Below are 15,073 nucleotides of genomic sequence, written 5' to 3' on the forward strand. Positions count from 1 at the left end.
TGCTATTTAAAAACTTACTATATTTCAGTGTTATATTGTATAGAAATAATGATTGCTGTAGAGGAAAACAGAATGTTTACAGTAGTTAAAATGGAGAATATGAAAATTGAAAACCCCCAAAATTTTAGGAACATATAAGGTCAGCTGTCTATTGTGTAGGAGTGTGGGCAGACAGGATCAATTCCTTTGTTATCTGAATCATCCCACTCCATGCAGATCAGGTTATGAAGATGGCTCATTCACATGGCTGTCTGTTTCCTCACTCATTCAGCTCTGGTAGGAATATACAGTGATGTGAGGGCTGTTTTACCCATGCCCATGATTGGAATGCATACCCACTGGAGAAAAGTGGCCTTGCAATACATCACTTACCCTTAGTCACATAAAACCTGTTCATGTCTACAGTCACTTAGGTCAGCACCATTTTTAGTGGCCACAGTAAGAGTATGTGTCACAGTCACATACCATCCTGGTTACCCTGGATAGTTAACTATCTCTGTTGTGTTTTCATGCCAGGTGTCATGAAATGGAATTGTACAGTACAGAACATTTTAGACTGGCATCTTTTGCTTGTTTGCATATATTTAATATTTATCCACATCCTTCTATGGCTTACAGGCTCATTAATTTCAATAAAGAATAAAATTACTTCATTGTATGTATGTAACACAACTTGTTTATTCTTTTATGAAAGCAAGTTTTGGATGTCCCTAGCATGGAGTGTATGTGAATGAAAAAAACTATACAATTCATGTGTAGACTTTGTGTGGACATGTTGTCAATTCCTATGGGTAAATAACTAGGAACTCAATGCTGATCCTATAGGAGGACTGTTTAGGTTTGTAGGGAATTTGCCAAGTAAGTTCTAAAGTGTCTTTGCTCCTTGCGTCTCACCAGCAAAGGCTGGGCTGGCCACAGCCTTGTTGCTGTGTAAGAATTTGGGTTAAAGAACTGGTGTCCTTAATGAAGCATTGTGTCATTTACAGTTCTCTATGTAAACAGATACTGCGTATTTCCATATGAATATTCACATTTTATCTCAGTGAAGTGTCTGTTCTGAGGTTTTGCATCTTTTTAAAATGTAGGGTTTTACTGAATTTTAAGATTCCTTGATACTATAAACATAATTTATCAGATTTTTAAGCAATTTAGTCATTGAGCTTTTATTCTTCTGAATCTTAGAGTTTGTCATTGAAGATGGGATCTCTCCTATGGCTTGGGCATTTTTGAGCTTTAGTCATGGTCTCATAGATTTTTTTGCCTGTTTTTGTCTTCTCAAAATTTCATGATCTGGTATTTTATGTGGCAAGAAAGAAGGTATACACTGACTCCACCTTTCACCAAAAGAGTCTCATTTGTTAAGCTATGAATGCCCAATGGTTTCAACATTTATTTGAGAAACAATCATTTTTCATCTTTGTCAAATGTCAGTTGATTACATTTGAGGAGGTCTATTTCTTAACTACCAATTTTTTGATGCATGTGTTGTTTTGCAACTATTCTACTGTCTCTATTACCATAGCCTTTATTCAGTAGTAGAGTTGGGTATTCTGAGTTCTTTTATCATGTTATTCTTCAGCATTATAGTATTGGTTCTGGGCCTTAACTTTGGAGCATCAACTTTAGAATCAGTATGTTGACTTTTACTGTGTGGATTGATTCAGGCAGCATATTATATTCTGTCCAAGTTAGGAAGAATTGGCAAGTGAACCATGTTACTGATTTGACTCTCTAAGGTTTTCAATTCATCTCTTCCATCAGATTTTTGCAGCTCTGTTCATATTTATTTTTGTGTGTATTTTATTAAATGCATCTGTCTTTGTCTTTCCTCTGTTTGGGGCCCTGCTATAAGAGGTTTTTATTTCTTAATTTACAGTTTTGTTCATTGTTGATATTCAGGGAAACAGTTGCTATTTGTACATTAATATTCTAAGCTGTATCCTTTCTAAAGTCGCCTCTGAATTCTCAAAGTATATTTTTATTTTTAAAAAGTTTAAAGATTTATTTATGTTATCTTATGTGTATGAGAGTTTTGTCTCCATGTATGTTTGTGCACCATGTGCATGCCTGGTGTGTAGAGAAATCAGTAGAAAGCACTAGATACCACGAAACTGGATTAACAGGTGACTGTGAGACACCATGTGGGTGCTGGGAACCAACAAGTGCTCTTCACTGCCGAACCATGTCTCCAGACCCTCATTTTTATTTTTAGTTCCAGTCTTGGGAATTTTCCGTGGAGACAGCTAAAGCATTTGTGAATGAACACAATGTTATCTATCTATTCTACTCTATTTTTTTTTCTTTTTTGACTGTCTTAGTGAAAGAGCTAATAGTTTGGGTAACTGTTAAATAATAGCAAAAAAAAAATGACAACACTGACTTCCTGTTGATCTCAAGAGCACCATGTCCATACTATGAATTGTGATGCTGGCTGTATGATTCAAGAAAATGCTCTTTACTACGTTGAAGAGATTGCTTGTACTCATCGTTGCTCAGGGTTTTTCATAAAGGATGTATGTGATATTCTTCAGATACTTTTTATCTGGTTACTTTCTTTAAAAGTTAGTTTCATTTTTAATTTAAAATTCATGAACTAGAAAGTCTTTTCTGATCACCAGGGTGCTACTCTTCATTGCATCTATTTCTAGAAATTATCAGCCATTTAGAGATTTGTGTGAATTGATTAGCTCCTTTTTCTTACAAGCCATTTTTTGGAAAGTTTTAAGTCCCCTTATCCACAAAGCAGTTTAATTTCTATGATTTTAGTAAGAAGTGAGAGCACAGATGGATATGGAGTCTTTAGAAGAACATCTCTTTTATAGCACTGATCAGTCTGTCATTGTGACCGTCCTGCAAAAAGCGTTTCAATTATTAGTAGCAATTTTAGGGTGTGGTGTATTTTGGTAATTAGTTAATTCTCATATAGTATTCCACAATAAAGCTGAGGGAAACAGAAAGTTAGTTACATTTAAGCACAAAGACACCCCCTCAGGCACTATAAGTGGGATTACAATAAGTGGGAAAGTGCCCAGAACAACAACAACAAAGTTTAATATTTGCCCAGATCTGTTCCTTAGTTGCCTTTCATCCTTGCTGCCACATTCTGCACACACACATGAGAGCCATTTACATTGATCTCTAATCACAGGAGAGCTGGGTGTTTCATCCTAGAACCCTGTCACCCTTCACCATGATGGAATGAAAACAATGACTAGGTTCCAAGCTAACATATAGAGCATGATGTTCTTGTTTGAAGATGAGCTAAGGAGACAACAGGAAGCCTAGACCAGCAAAACATGATTCAACATGTATTAAATAAACAGGCAGGCATGACACTTGTGTGGCAAAACTTTCATTCACATAGTTTGTTTTCCACATTGTGTTGTGTCTAGTCATGTGCATTTATATTTGTTTGTTCATTTTTGTGGTTTTGAATGTACTCTTGAATCTGATGCATTCAGGAATAGTCACTATGATGTAAAATATAGCAAGCTGAACCAGGATCTATGGAACGTCTCTGGATGATGTTGGGTGGTAAATGTGGATGAAGCTTTTTTTAAATTTTCAGAAGCAAGTCATAGTTTGGCAGAGTTCATTATTTTTTAGAGCTACACTAAGTCGTATTTTAGCTTGCTTATCCTTAGAGTGGGAGAGGAAAAATGAATTTCTGAAGGAAAGCTGCCATCTGGGGCCCAGCTAGGACCCAGTCAGAGTGTTGCCACCCTGGGTTAGAGTCATAATACCCTTCTAATTGCGGTTGCTGTTGTCGTGAAACAAAGCCTCCAAGCATGCTTGTTCTCCATGGATTCTAAATGAGGGCAAACAAACAGAACACAGTGGTCATCAGTGCGAGAGACTGAAACAAAATCACACACGCCCTCCTTCTTCTATAAGTCCATAATTATCCAGAGTGATGAAAAGCAGGTCTCCAGACCCACTACTCTTCCTACCATTTAATTTAGTCAGCCATCTCAAAACATTCCAACTAATCTTCCGAAAATAAAAAAGGAAGTGAAATGAAATTTCTTACCTCACCCTAAGCTAGATTTACTCATCAGTGCTTCAATGGGGGGTGTGCGGGGCGGGGGGGGGGAGAGGGAGTCACATGTCTGGCATGGAAAACCCCAGCATTCACTTAGGAAGATGAAAGATCAATTTGCTCACAATGCTCGCAACTGAACGATGTTAAAATAATTGACAATTAAATATTGGCCTGCCAAAATGGTTAAGTGTGGATAAAGCTCCTTGCCTGTGTCTGAGTTGGGGAAACTGGACCACCTCTCTCGGGTTTAAGTATTTCCTTCCAGTTTAATTCTGAGGTCTTACTCCACTTCTACTGTAATACCACTAGAGTCTTTAAAGAAAAAGTCATGAGGATGTTCAAAACACTTTCCACATAGCAATATATTAGTACACATTTTTAAATGTAGAACCAAAAATTTTATCTCATACTATATTCTTCATGTCTCATGTTCTTTCTTCTAGTAATTAAACAAATTCTGGCCCCCCTCTTTTGTATTTCTTCCTCCACACTTGCCTAGAACTAGTTTTCATTTTCAGGCAAAATTGGGGTCTGGTTAGTCTATAACCATAACGATTCAGGTGGATTTTCTTTGAAGAAATTGAAATTTCATTTTGCAACAGCCTTTCTTCCACACTTGAAGAGTCATACCTGGTGAGAAATAGGGCAGCTGCCTTCCAGACTTAAAAAGTGACATAAGAAAAATGCTCTGTTAGTTTTCAAATTTGATAGAGACAAAAGGAAACCCTAAAATCGTCTTTCTTAGAAGATTTAGAAAACCACCTCTGGGGGCATCGTAGACTATAATCTCAACACCCAAGAGGCTGAGGCAGGAAGACTGCTGTGAGTTTGAGGCTAGTCTGGGCTAGACACTGAGTACCAGCCAGGGCAACATAAAAAGTCACACAAAGAGATTTCTTCCAAAACATTAAGGCTTAATCAATGCATCCTAAGTGTAGTAACCTGGCATTATTTTATTCCTTCATTTTGGTTACTATCAGAGAATTCAATGGCAGAGATTTACCCTTATCTGTTAGCTAGCTTTAAGGAGCCATGTCAAGATGTGTTAGCTCTCGCATAAAGTATGTTAGCATGAAAACTACAAGTTAAATGCCAGGAAGCAGCTCCTAATTGTTCACCAATTAGTCAATGATTTCTATGAGAATGTCCTTAATCTTTTTCTTCTATGAAATTCAGATAAGCTTTAAAAAAAATGACAAAGTATTTGCACAAATATTGTTGAAACTAATTCTATTCAGAGCTGACACCCTCCCCAACATTTACATATAATATCTAGTCAAAGCTATAACACATTCTGAGTGCTGTGTGAGGCAGGGTTGGAGCTTGGTGTTCAGTATGGCAGTTAAAAACCATATGGAAACAAAGGAGATATTTGCATTTGCACTGGATCACTGTATGCAGTGGGTGTATATTTGGCTGTTTGGTCACAGATATGCACACACTCACATAAGCACACCCATGCCCCCTTACTCCTGGGGATACATAACTTTCTAGTATGTAACTGTTTTTTATGAACATTTTCAGAATGCACTGCATGCAATTATTATGAGTACTGTGTTTCCCATCTCTATGAGCACCGAGAGCATGCTCTGAGCCCTGAGGAATGACCAAACAGTACATTACATCAGCCCTATAGGCACACAATCTCCAGGCAACAGGCTGACAAATATGCAAAGCCTAGGGAAATGTGACAAAGACAGGGACTAACACTGTTAGAAGTTAGGACCACAGGATGTCATAGGATCTGCTTCAATGACCTTGAGCCCTTTATTGTAATTCAGCATTAGTTGTAGACAAAAGAAATACATAACTAGTGGAAATTTGGGACAATCCAGAAACATACAAAGGAGGATAGGGAAATGCCTTATGGTGGGATCTGTGGAAAAATCTGTCTTGCAGGAAGACACATGAAGACATGTGTAGAACTCTAGGGGTGAGGCCAATAAAGGAAAAGGATCCAAAATATTGAAAATGAGTCTGGATTAGCTTAGAACAGGATGGATATAAGTCAGAAGAACCAGAGACTATGTCTGAACAGTTAGGGGACATTTATGTTAAAGTGCTTCCCCTTAAGACAGAGAATTCATTTTTAAAAGTGACACTCACATACATTCTTATGCATCTAAAGACTGATTTAAAACGTTCTTGAAATCACATGACCTCACTGAGGGGCCACTTGAGTTTACCCTGGTCAGGCATCTCTGTTGACCCTAGCTAAAACTGTTCTGTAAATTCATCCAGGACACCCAGAGCCCATTTACTCCAACCCCTACATCTTATTCATCATGAAATGCCACCTAGCCACTGCCTGTGATGATTTTTCCCTCAGCTTTTTGAAGTTCCATTGCACTAACTGGCCCCTCCAAAAAAAAAAAAAAAAAAAAAAAAAATCCAAAGCAAAACTTAAAACCCACAACAAGAAGCAGGAACACATAAAACCACCCATGAAAAACAGTGTTTTACCCGAGTTGCATCCTGCTCTTTTTGAAAAGAATTCACACTTTTAGACTAGGTTGTAGCACAGATTCACATTCAAGTGCATACGTTATCCCTTTGTATGAATTTTGCCCTTGTTTTCATGGAAGAACCCAAAGAGCCAACCCAAACTTAACACCACAACCTCACAGACTAAGTCAGCTTCAGCCTGGCCATACCATAATGTACTGTTAACCCACTTAGTTGAGTCCTTTTGCGTCAAGGGGGCTTTAGGACTGTTTACAGCTGTGCGCTTACAGGAGGGCAGGAAGGGCTCTGGAAGACAGAGCAGCTGAGCAGGCACAACAGCTCTTGGCTCAGTTCACAGGAGGGAAGTAGGACCCTGGGCTGTGCAGTAGAGCAGAGTCACAACACTGAAACTGGCTTGTGGGCATTTCCCAAGATAGGTCGGTTCAGCCATCTCTGCTCTTTCCTCCTGGACCCCAGATGAACCTCCACTGGCTGCTTCCATGAGTCAGAACTTGCAAGTCAGTCACACAGCCTCTGTTTTCTTCTCCCTCAGGATCCAAATCTCTGAACCTTAGGTTAAAAAAAAAGTGTTTGGATATTCGGTAGATCAAGTGGAAAAAAAAACTGTGGAAAGTACTACAAGCATTTTTCTGTAAAACATAAATTCACTATATTACTTTAGGGTGCATAGTACAGTGTTAGGAGATACACAAAGATGGTAAAATGGCTTCTAGAGTGAGAAATACTTTTCATCTCACAGGATTGCCCATCACCACTGTAGCAGGAGCAGCTGTTTAAGTCTTTAGAAAAATCCTGAGTACAATGCTGGTTGTGGACCACAGTCCAGCCAATCTTTAAATTTCCTCACCCTGCCCATCTGTTATATTTTATCCTTTCACCCACACATTCCCATTTCCTCCTGCCCTTAGTAACCACTGCTTTATTCTCCTTGTGCACACTTGCCCATAAATATATTCATTGATGCTGTATTTCGTACACAAGTGAGAACATGTAACACATTTTCTTTCTCTGACTTATTTCAAATAGGACCATATTATCCGGGTTTGTGCATGTTACAACAAAGAGCTACTTTTTGGAGGCTGAATAATATTCCATCAAGTATCTGTACTACATATTTCATTCATTCATCTAATAAGCAGTGCTTGGGTTGATTCCCTACCTTGGCTAATTTGAGGAATGCTAAGTGAACATGAGAATGCTGATGTCTTTTACTAGTGGTAATTTCATTCCCTTGTGTGTTAAGTCAACATTGTGGTGGTAACACTGTAAACCTATTTCATATTGTTTTTTTTTCAGGAACCTTCATACAATTTTCCTTAATTGATGCTTTTAACATCTCCGTGCCTTCTAAAATTCTTTCCGAAAGAAAGGGGAGGGGTGGAGAAATAAAAGTTGCAGTTATCCTCTGCTCATCCCTAGCATGGAGCACCCTGAATGAGGCAAGAACTTACTGTAAGCTCCATAAAGGCATGCTGAAGAATTGACACCTGGCACTGGGCGTGGCTCGCCGCTCTCCATAATGCCTCCCGGAAGTGACTGTGATTGACAGCTCTTTCCAGGATTCATGCTGCTTCCTCCCAAGGCAGACTTTCACTCATTTCTTCCTTCAAAAGCTATGATAATCCAAAAATGATCAACAACAAGGACCCCATTCATTGCTTCTGATCAAATGACACACTTCTGTAAAAGCAAATGTTAGTGTAAGCTTTCTCTTTCTAAGCTTACTTTTAAGATAGCATTTGAGGCTTTCTGGAGCATTGACAAGAAAAGGATGTTAATTTTTTCCTGTCTAGAATTTAAATCAAATATAATTAATAGATATGTGATGGTTAATTTTATAAATCTTATTTTGTGTAGTCTTTTACAATGGAGGACTTATTTAAAATTTTAGGGTATTTTAAAAATTAAAGGAAACCTTTCTTTAGGGGCCCCTATTTTCTGCTGAACTTAAATGGACATAACCTCCATTTTATATATGTATTCATCCTTGTTTTGCTTTAACTTAAATAAAAATAGATTTAAATTATTTGTCTTTGAGACCCTCAAGAGATTCGGTGCCTTTCCCCTCTTTTTAACTTTGTTTGAAGTTTGTTACTTGAACATTTTTTTTGTCTCTCTTAATGTTTATTCTGTTTTAGAAAAATTAATTTAGGAGTCCACATGTAGAGTCCCATTAATCCAGCTCATATCAGGGAGATCGAAATTCTACCAGTGTCTTACTTAGGGTTTATTTTACAAAATAAGTGGAATTCACTGGTAATCTTCAGAGTGTTTCTCTATACTGTTAATCAGCTAAACATAACCATCAATTATAAATGCAAATTTTCAGGGTTAAATTGAGTGTTCGGAGGCTTCAAAGTAGCTGTTATTGGCTGTACATTGCCAAGTCAACACAACGCAAAATAAAGTGTTGGGTCAATATTTATTTTTGAATTGGAGCTCTAGAGAGAGCTAATGTGGGGGGTAATTTGGGTCAATAAAAAAGAAATAAGGGTCTCCCAAAGGCAATAAAAAGAGATTTGCTTTAAATTGTGTATTTTTACATGAATTATCTGGATTATATCAACTGTTTAGAAGTCTGTGAAGAAGCAGGGCTGGAGGTCTACTCAAATGCTGACATTTGCAGAGAAAACTCACATGAGGAGGGTCCAGAAATGAGGAAGACAGTCTTTCACATATTAAAAAAAAAAATGGAAAAAAATCATGGAAATTTTAGATGCTGTTTATATCTCTTCATTGGTCCTGATTTCCTATATGTAACCTAATTAATTATCTATTTATTATCAAAATTTATATGGAAACACAGGCATGCTTAATCAGGCCCATTGTGTGTGTGTGTGTGTGTGTGTGTGTGTGTGTGTTTAAATCAACATTTCTAGAATAAAAGTCATTTGTAAGCTTTACTAGTGGCTCACCACAGTGACAGGCTTCCAAACAAGGAGAAATAATTTATTAGCTCACAGTGTTTTTCTAGCACCCCCACCCCACCCTGAGGTGGTGCATAGGTTGTGCAATGAATAAATTAAGTATATTTTCTGCCTCGTGCTTGGCATAAATCATTACTTTTTCCAGACCAAAGGTGGGTGGCTATTTGTAAGACAGTTCTGCATTATACAGGCTCCATGATTAGGTAGCGTGAGGAATACATTTTATTTACTAGTTTTTGCAAAATAATTATTTGCAAGATATTTTTCATTGTGAAAATAAAAATCCTTTCACCATAAAAAGAGCAAGAGACTCAGAGCATGTAAAATAAAGTTGGTTTATCAAATTTTAACTTGATGTAAATAATTTTTTCACTTTGACTCATAAAATGTAAAATATCAATAATGTTCCTTTTGTTATTATTACTACAGTTACTGAAAATTATTAGTTATGAGGAGAATTACTTTTACAAAGGTGGCTATGCAAATATCAAATGTATCTTTAAAAAAAATCTGGTTTTTGTATTCCTGTGAAGACCAGCTACTACTGAAGAATATGTATTTAATGTGGAACCGCAGAGTAAATGTGTTAGTTAGCAAGGACAATTAAAACAGTTGTAGGTATTTATAAATTTATTTTATACTTACTTTATGTCTTCATAAACATAAAAAATGGTATTTTTCTCGTTAGTTGAGAATTTAGGGTATGTGAAGATCAAAGTGTTCCACAATGGCCAGGTCATGTGATTTTTCAAGTCAGAGTGGCCAAGGAGATCAAATGCTAGCCCTAGCAAGTAGGCACCTGCAAAGCCCAGAAACTTCCTTTTGTCAAGTTTGAAATGAGTAGGATGATTCTCCCCACAATTAATCAAGAAGAATATCTGCCAAAAGATGAAAACATAACTAAGCTTTTAAATAGATTTAAAATTAATTTAAAGGTTAAGATGATAACATAAATTGTTTTTTTAAAATTTTATTTAAACAATATTTTTTTCATTTATTTTACCTACCGACTGCAGTTTTTCCTCCCTCCTCTCGTCCCATCCCCCCATCCACCTCCCCCATCGCCATTCAGAAAAGGGCAGGCCTCCCATGGGCTTGAACAGAACATGGCACATCAAGTTGAGGCAGGACCAAGCTCCTCCCCTTGCATCAAGGCTGAGCAAGGTAATCCTTTATGGGGGGAACAGGTTCCCAAAAGCCAGCTAAGCACCAGGGACAGGTCCTGATCTCACTGCTAGGAGCCTTATAAAGAGACCAATGGGATTTCACCATGAAAAAGAATATAGATGATCAAATTGTAAACATGTGGATGTATGCTTGTGGTGTATTTTACCTGGAATGTGTATTTGCAGCCAGGAAGAACATTTCCATAGAAGTTTTCTGAATTTTCGCAGATTTGCAGAAATAAATTGAGAACACAGAAGACAAAACTTTTATAGACTTAGACTATAGTGACCATTGCTTCTTGCATGCCATGTTTTCTAGAAAGAAGTCTGGTGAGATGGCTTCTGTGGTCAAAGACGATCATCTCCTAGGAACATTCAACCCACACTAACTTAAAGTAATTAATACTAATTCATAGTATTAGAAACACTTCAAATATTTACTATAAAATCAATCATTTTTATCTACATTAATGAATTCATTTGCTTGGGCATTGTTATTTGTTTTTTTTTTTATAACAATAATGAAATACCTTTCATGGGCTGCTCATAAACAAAGAAGGTTTATTTAGCTCACAGGTTTGGAAACTCGGCATTTAATCTGATAGCATATTAATTTGTCCTCTAGTAAGGTCAGCGGATGGCAGCATACCATAAGGAGACATCATGTGTATGGAAAAACATATCTCAACCAAAAAACAATCTGAAAGAGATGGGGGTCTTCACATTTCCTATGTGACTGTCCTGATGAATTAAGCACCTTCTATCAGGCTCACATGCCTATTGCTGGCCAGCACTGAGTCAATGCACAGTGCCTCTATCCTTGTGGAAATGCAGGCCAGTGCTGGCTAGAATGTTGAATTCCATACACACTCCTCAACTCTAGGACTCCAGAGACAAAGACAGGAAGTTCATGAGATGGGGATAGACTGGATGACAGAAGAGACCCTATCTCAGAAACAATGATTATTCAAGCTGAAGCAGGGGGCGGTGGTGGTGAGAGCAGCCAGTGTGCAAAATGTTCATGTGCAAAGTTGTAAAATGAAAGAGTAAAAGTAAACCAGGCAAGTGAACAAACAAAACCCAGTGATTGATGCTGTTCTGTAGCTCCTTTAAATCTGTAGACTGCACATTACTTAGGTACCAGGCCCTCTCTAAATGTTTTTTTTTTTCTCCTAACATATGAGAGGCAGTGTTATCTTGGTAAGTGAAGTGTGCAGTGTCTTTAAGAAGCAAACAGTGTCACTGAATCTCCAGGATGAAAACGAGTTAACTGTGGTGGACAATCTTTTGGATGTGTTGTTGAATTAAGTTTGCAAGTATTTTATTAAGAAGTTTTGCATCTTTGTGCATCATGAATATCGGTCTATAATCTTCTGTTTTTTTTATTATAAATTGTGTCTTAAGGGATTTTGATTTCAAGATAATGGTGGCTTTGTAAAAGAAATTATGAAAAGTTCCTTCAGTGTTTTTATTTTTGGTGTGTGTGTGTGTGTGTGTGTGTGTGTGAGAGAGAGAGAGAGAGAGAGAGAGAGAGAGAGAGAGAGAGAGAGAGAGAGAGAGAAACAGAGAGAGAGATACAGAGAGAGACAGAGAGAGAGTTTGAATGGTCAGAGAGGTGGGGAAACATGGGAGGAGCTGGAGGAAGGGATACACTATATGAAAAATGTCAATTTTTAAAAAATAATCAGTATTAATGGAAGAGTTGCTGTGATCTATAGGTCTCTATTCATAGTTATTCAGTGCATTCCCTTTTCCTTCATTTTATATTTTTTCTCCCCTTTGACTAGCATGTACCAGCATAATGGGTTTCATTGTGACATCTTCATGCATGCATATAGGAAAAAGCATGCAGTTAAATATAATCTCTGGCACCAACAGGACAAGAAGTGACTGCAGTACAAAAAATTAGTATTACTTTGTCAACAAAAAAGTATTTAGACTATTTCACAGAGATCTTGTAGAAGATCATCATGTTTCTAATAACTACTTTTGGATAACTATGCAACACAAATACATGGCGATATGAATGCTTAATAAATAGGAACATTTTAAGTGTACTCTTTCCTTGTATAAGACTTCATAATAATAATTGTCATCTGTGTCATTACTAAAATGGACGTGAAGAGCAGATTTACTGATGAGATTATAAGGCTTAAGCTCCGACTTGACATCTAGTCACTCAGAGTATTCTGAATATTTCCTGGTTTTGGTAGACACGGGATGTGTGGAGGTCATATGAAATGGAAACTGAAGGGAGTCTGGTGGACTGGCATGAGCCTACCCCATCTATATCAAGCCTTCTTACCATTGAGGTATAAAGAAAGTTTCCATCTCAACAGTTTAAAAAGAGAGTTTAGAGTTTTGTGCACTCAGTTTTGGTATTTCTCTTTGTTTCTTTTTTTTTTTTTTTTGTCCTCTTTGGAAGAAAAAAATATGCTGTGCAGTTAATAAATATTTATACCTTGCTATCAATAATGCAACACATCTTAAATGAAGACAGCCCCACAAGAAGGTACACACAATTCACCAGACCACATTTCCCTTTTCCTCATTTTTTTTTTTGGGGGGGGGGGACATGATCAGATCTGTTGAGCTGGAATTTCAAAGAACCACAGTCATTACTGTTTACTTGAGACCAGGTGAAACAATGTGCAGGCCTGGCATATGTTCTCCACACTAAGTCTCTCGGGTGACCCTGCAGGTAGCTCTGCTTCCCATCGACACCTCACATTTTCTGATTTTCTGGTTAAGAACATTATGGTGGTTTGGATTAGAAATGTCCTCCATAGGCTCAGGTGGTGCTGCCATGGGATATGATGGGACTTGGAGGAAGTATGTCACAGGGGATGGCCTTTAAGGGTTTGAAGCTTCATCCCACATCCAATTTGCTCCCACCCCACTCCCAGTGCCTGACACAATACCTCTTCCACTCTTATGGGGCTTCCCTCTAGAGTAGCTGTGAGTCTTAAGTAAGCCCTTGTTTACCCAAGTTGCTTTTGATTATGGTGTTTTATCAGAGCCGCTGAAAAGCAGCTAACAGGTACAATATACCAAAGGAATGCACTTGGCCCTCATGCTTCTAGCCTCAGGAGACTTCCTGGCTAACGTCCCAGAAGTGCTAGTGAGACACATTTTATTCAGGCATCAGTGAGAGTGGGTTATCCATACAGGGTCAGCTTCATTTGTGAGTTAGACACACATTGAGTTAAAAACATGTTTTTTTCAGTGATGCTCTTGACATTGGTAGCATATCCTTCAAAACTTCACATCTCTCCTAGTTTCGTTACTGTTGCTGTGATAAAATATCCTTTCAAAAAACAACTTAGAAGGGACAGCTCATAGTTCCAGGATATAGTCCATCATCCCAGGGAAGTCAAGCCAGCAATTTGAGACATCTAGTCATATCCATAGTCAAGCACAGAGAGAGATAGAATATAATCATGCATGCTTTTTGTTCAGCTCATTTTTCTCTACCCTTCAAACTTATGGAATAGTGCCTCCTACAATGGATGGTACTTTCCACTTTAATTAACATACTCAAAACAATTTCTTATAGGTATGCTCACAGACCAACCCGATCTATACAACTCCTCATGGAAACTCCCCCCCACCCCCAGATGATTCTAGATTTTGTCAGGTTTACAAATGAAACTATCACCTCATCTGATTGGGGATAGCTTTTCTTTCTAAGTCAAGATTCTGTTCTCTGAACTGTACCACTTCCATGTTGGGAAACCCCTCATCCACCAGAGAGATGAGTGCTTTTATAATGTCTGCCACTGTCAGCAGAATTTCTCCTCAGTTCTATGTCCTGGGTTGTCTGCTCATGGTTAGAATACTATCAAAGAAATAGTATGATGTGTATGAAAATGAAGAAAAAAAGAAGGAAATTAAAGATCAGTGGGATGGCTCTGTGGGTAAGAATACTTTCACCAAGCCCGATAACTTGAGTTCTGTCTCTGGAACCCACATCAGATAGAAAGAGACAACTGACACCCCCAAGTTGTCCTCTGACCTTCACACACGTATCAGGGTAGGTGTGCAAATACACGTACATGTACACACACACACACACACACACATACACACACTTATACATAATAAATTCAAAGATTTTGAGAATGTCATACATAACACTGAAACACACTGTCTAGACTAGTCCTGTCATTGATTTAGACATGAAGAGCTACAGTCTACCTGCCTGCTGAGGGTGACAGTCCTTCTGTTATTTGAATCTTCCTCCAGAGAGCTCAGGTGGAACACCTTACAGGAGGAAATCCTGATGAGAAAAGAGCACAGACTATTGCCTGCACGTGGCAGCAGAGGGGAAGCAGAGAAAACTGATGTTCACTGATCTCTCTAAGGCTCTTTCGGAGTCGGGGGAAGGCAGGCTGTAAGAATATCTTCTGAGACTCCTGTATTTCATCCTTCAAACGGGAGCCTTTAAATCATTGAAAATAATAGGTTTCCTC

The sequence above is a fragment of the Peromyscus leucopus genome, chromosome 16_21 (genome assembly GCF_004664715.2).
Source record: "Peromyscus leucopus breed LL Stock chromosome 16_21, UCI_PerLeu_2.1, whole genome shotgun sequence".
NCBI lineage: Eukaryota > Metazoa > Chordata > Mammalia > Rodentia > Cricetidae > Peromyscus > Peromyscus leucopus.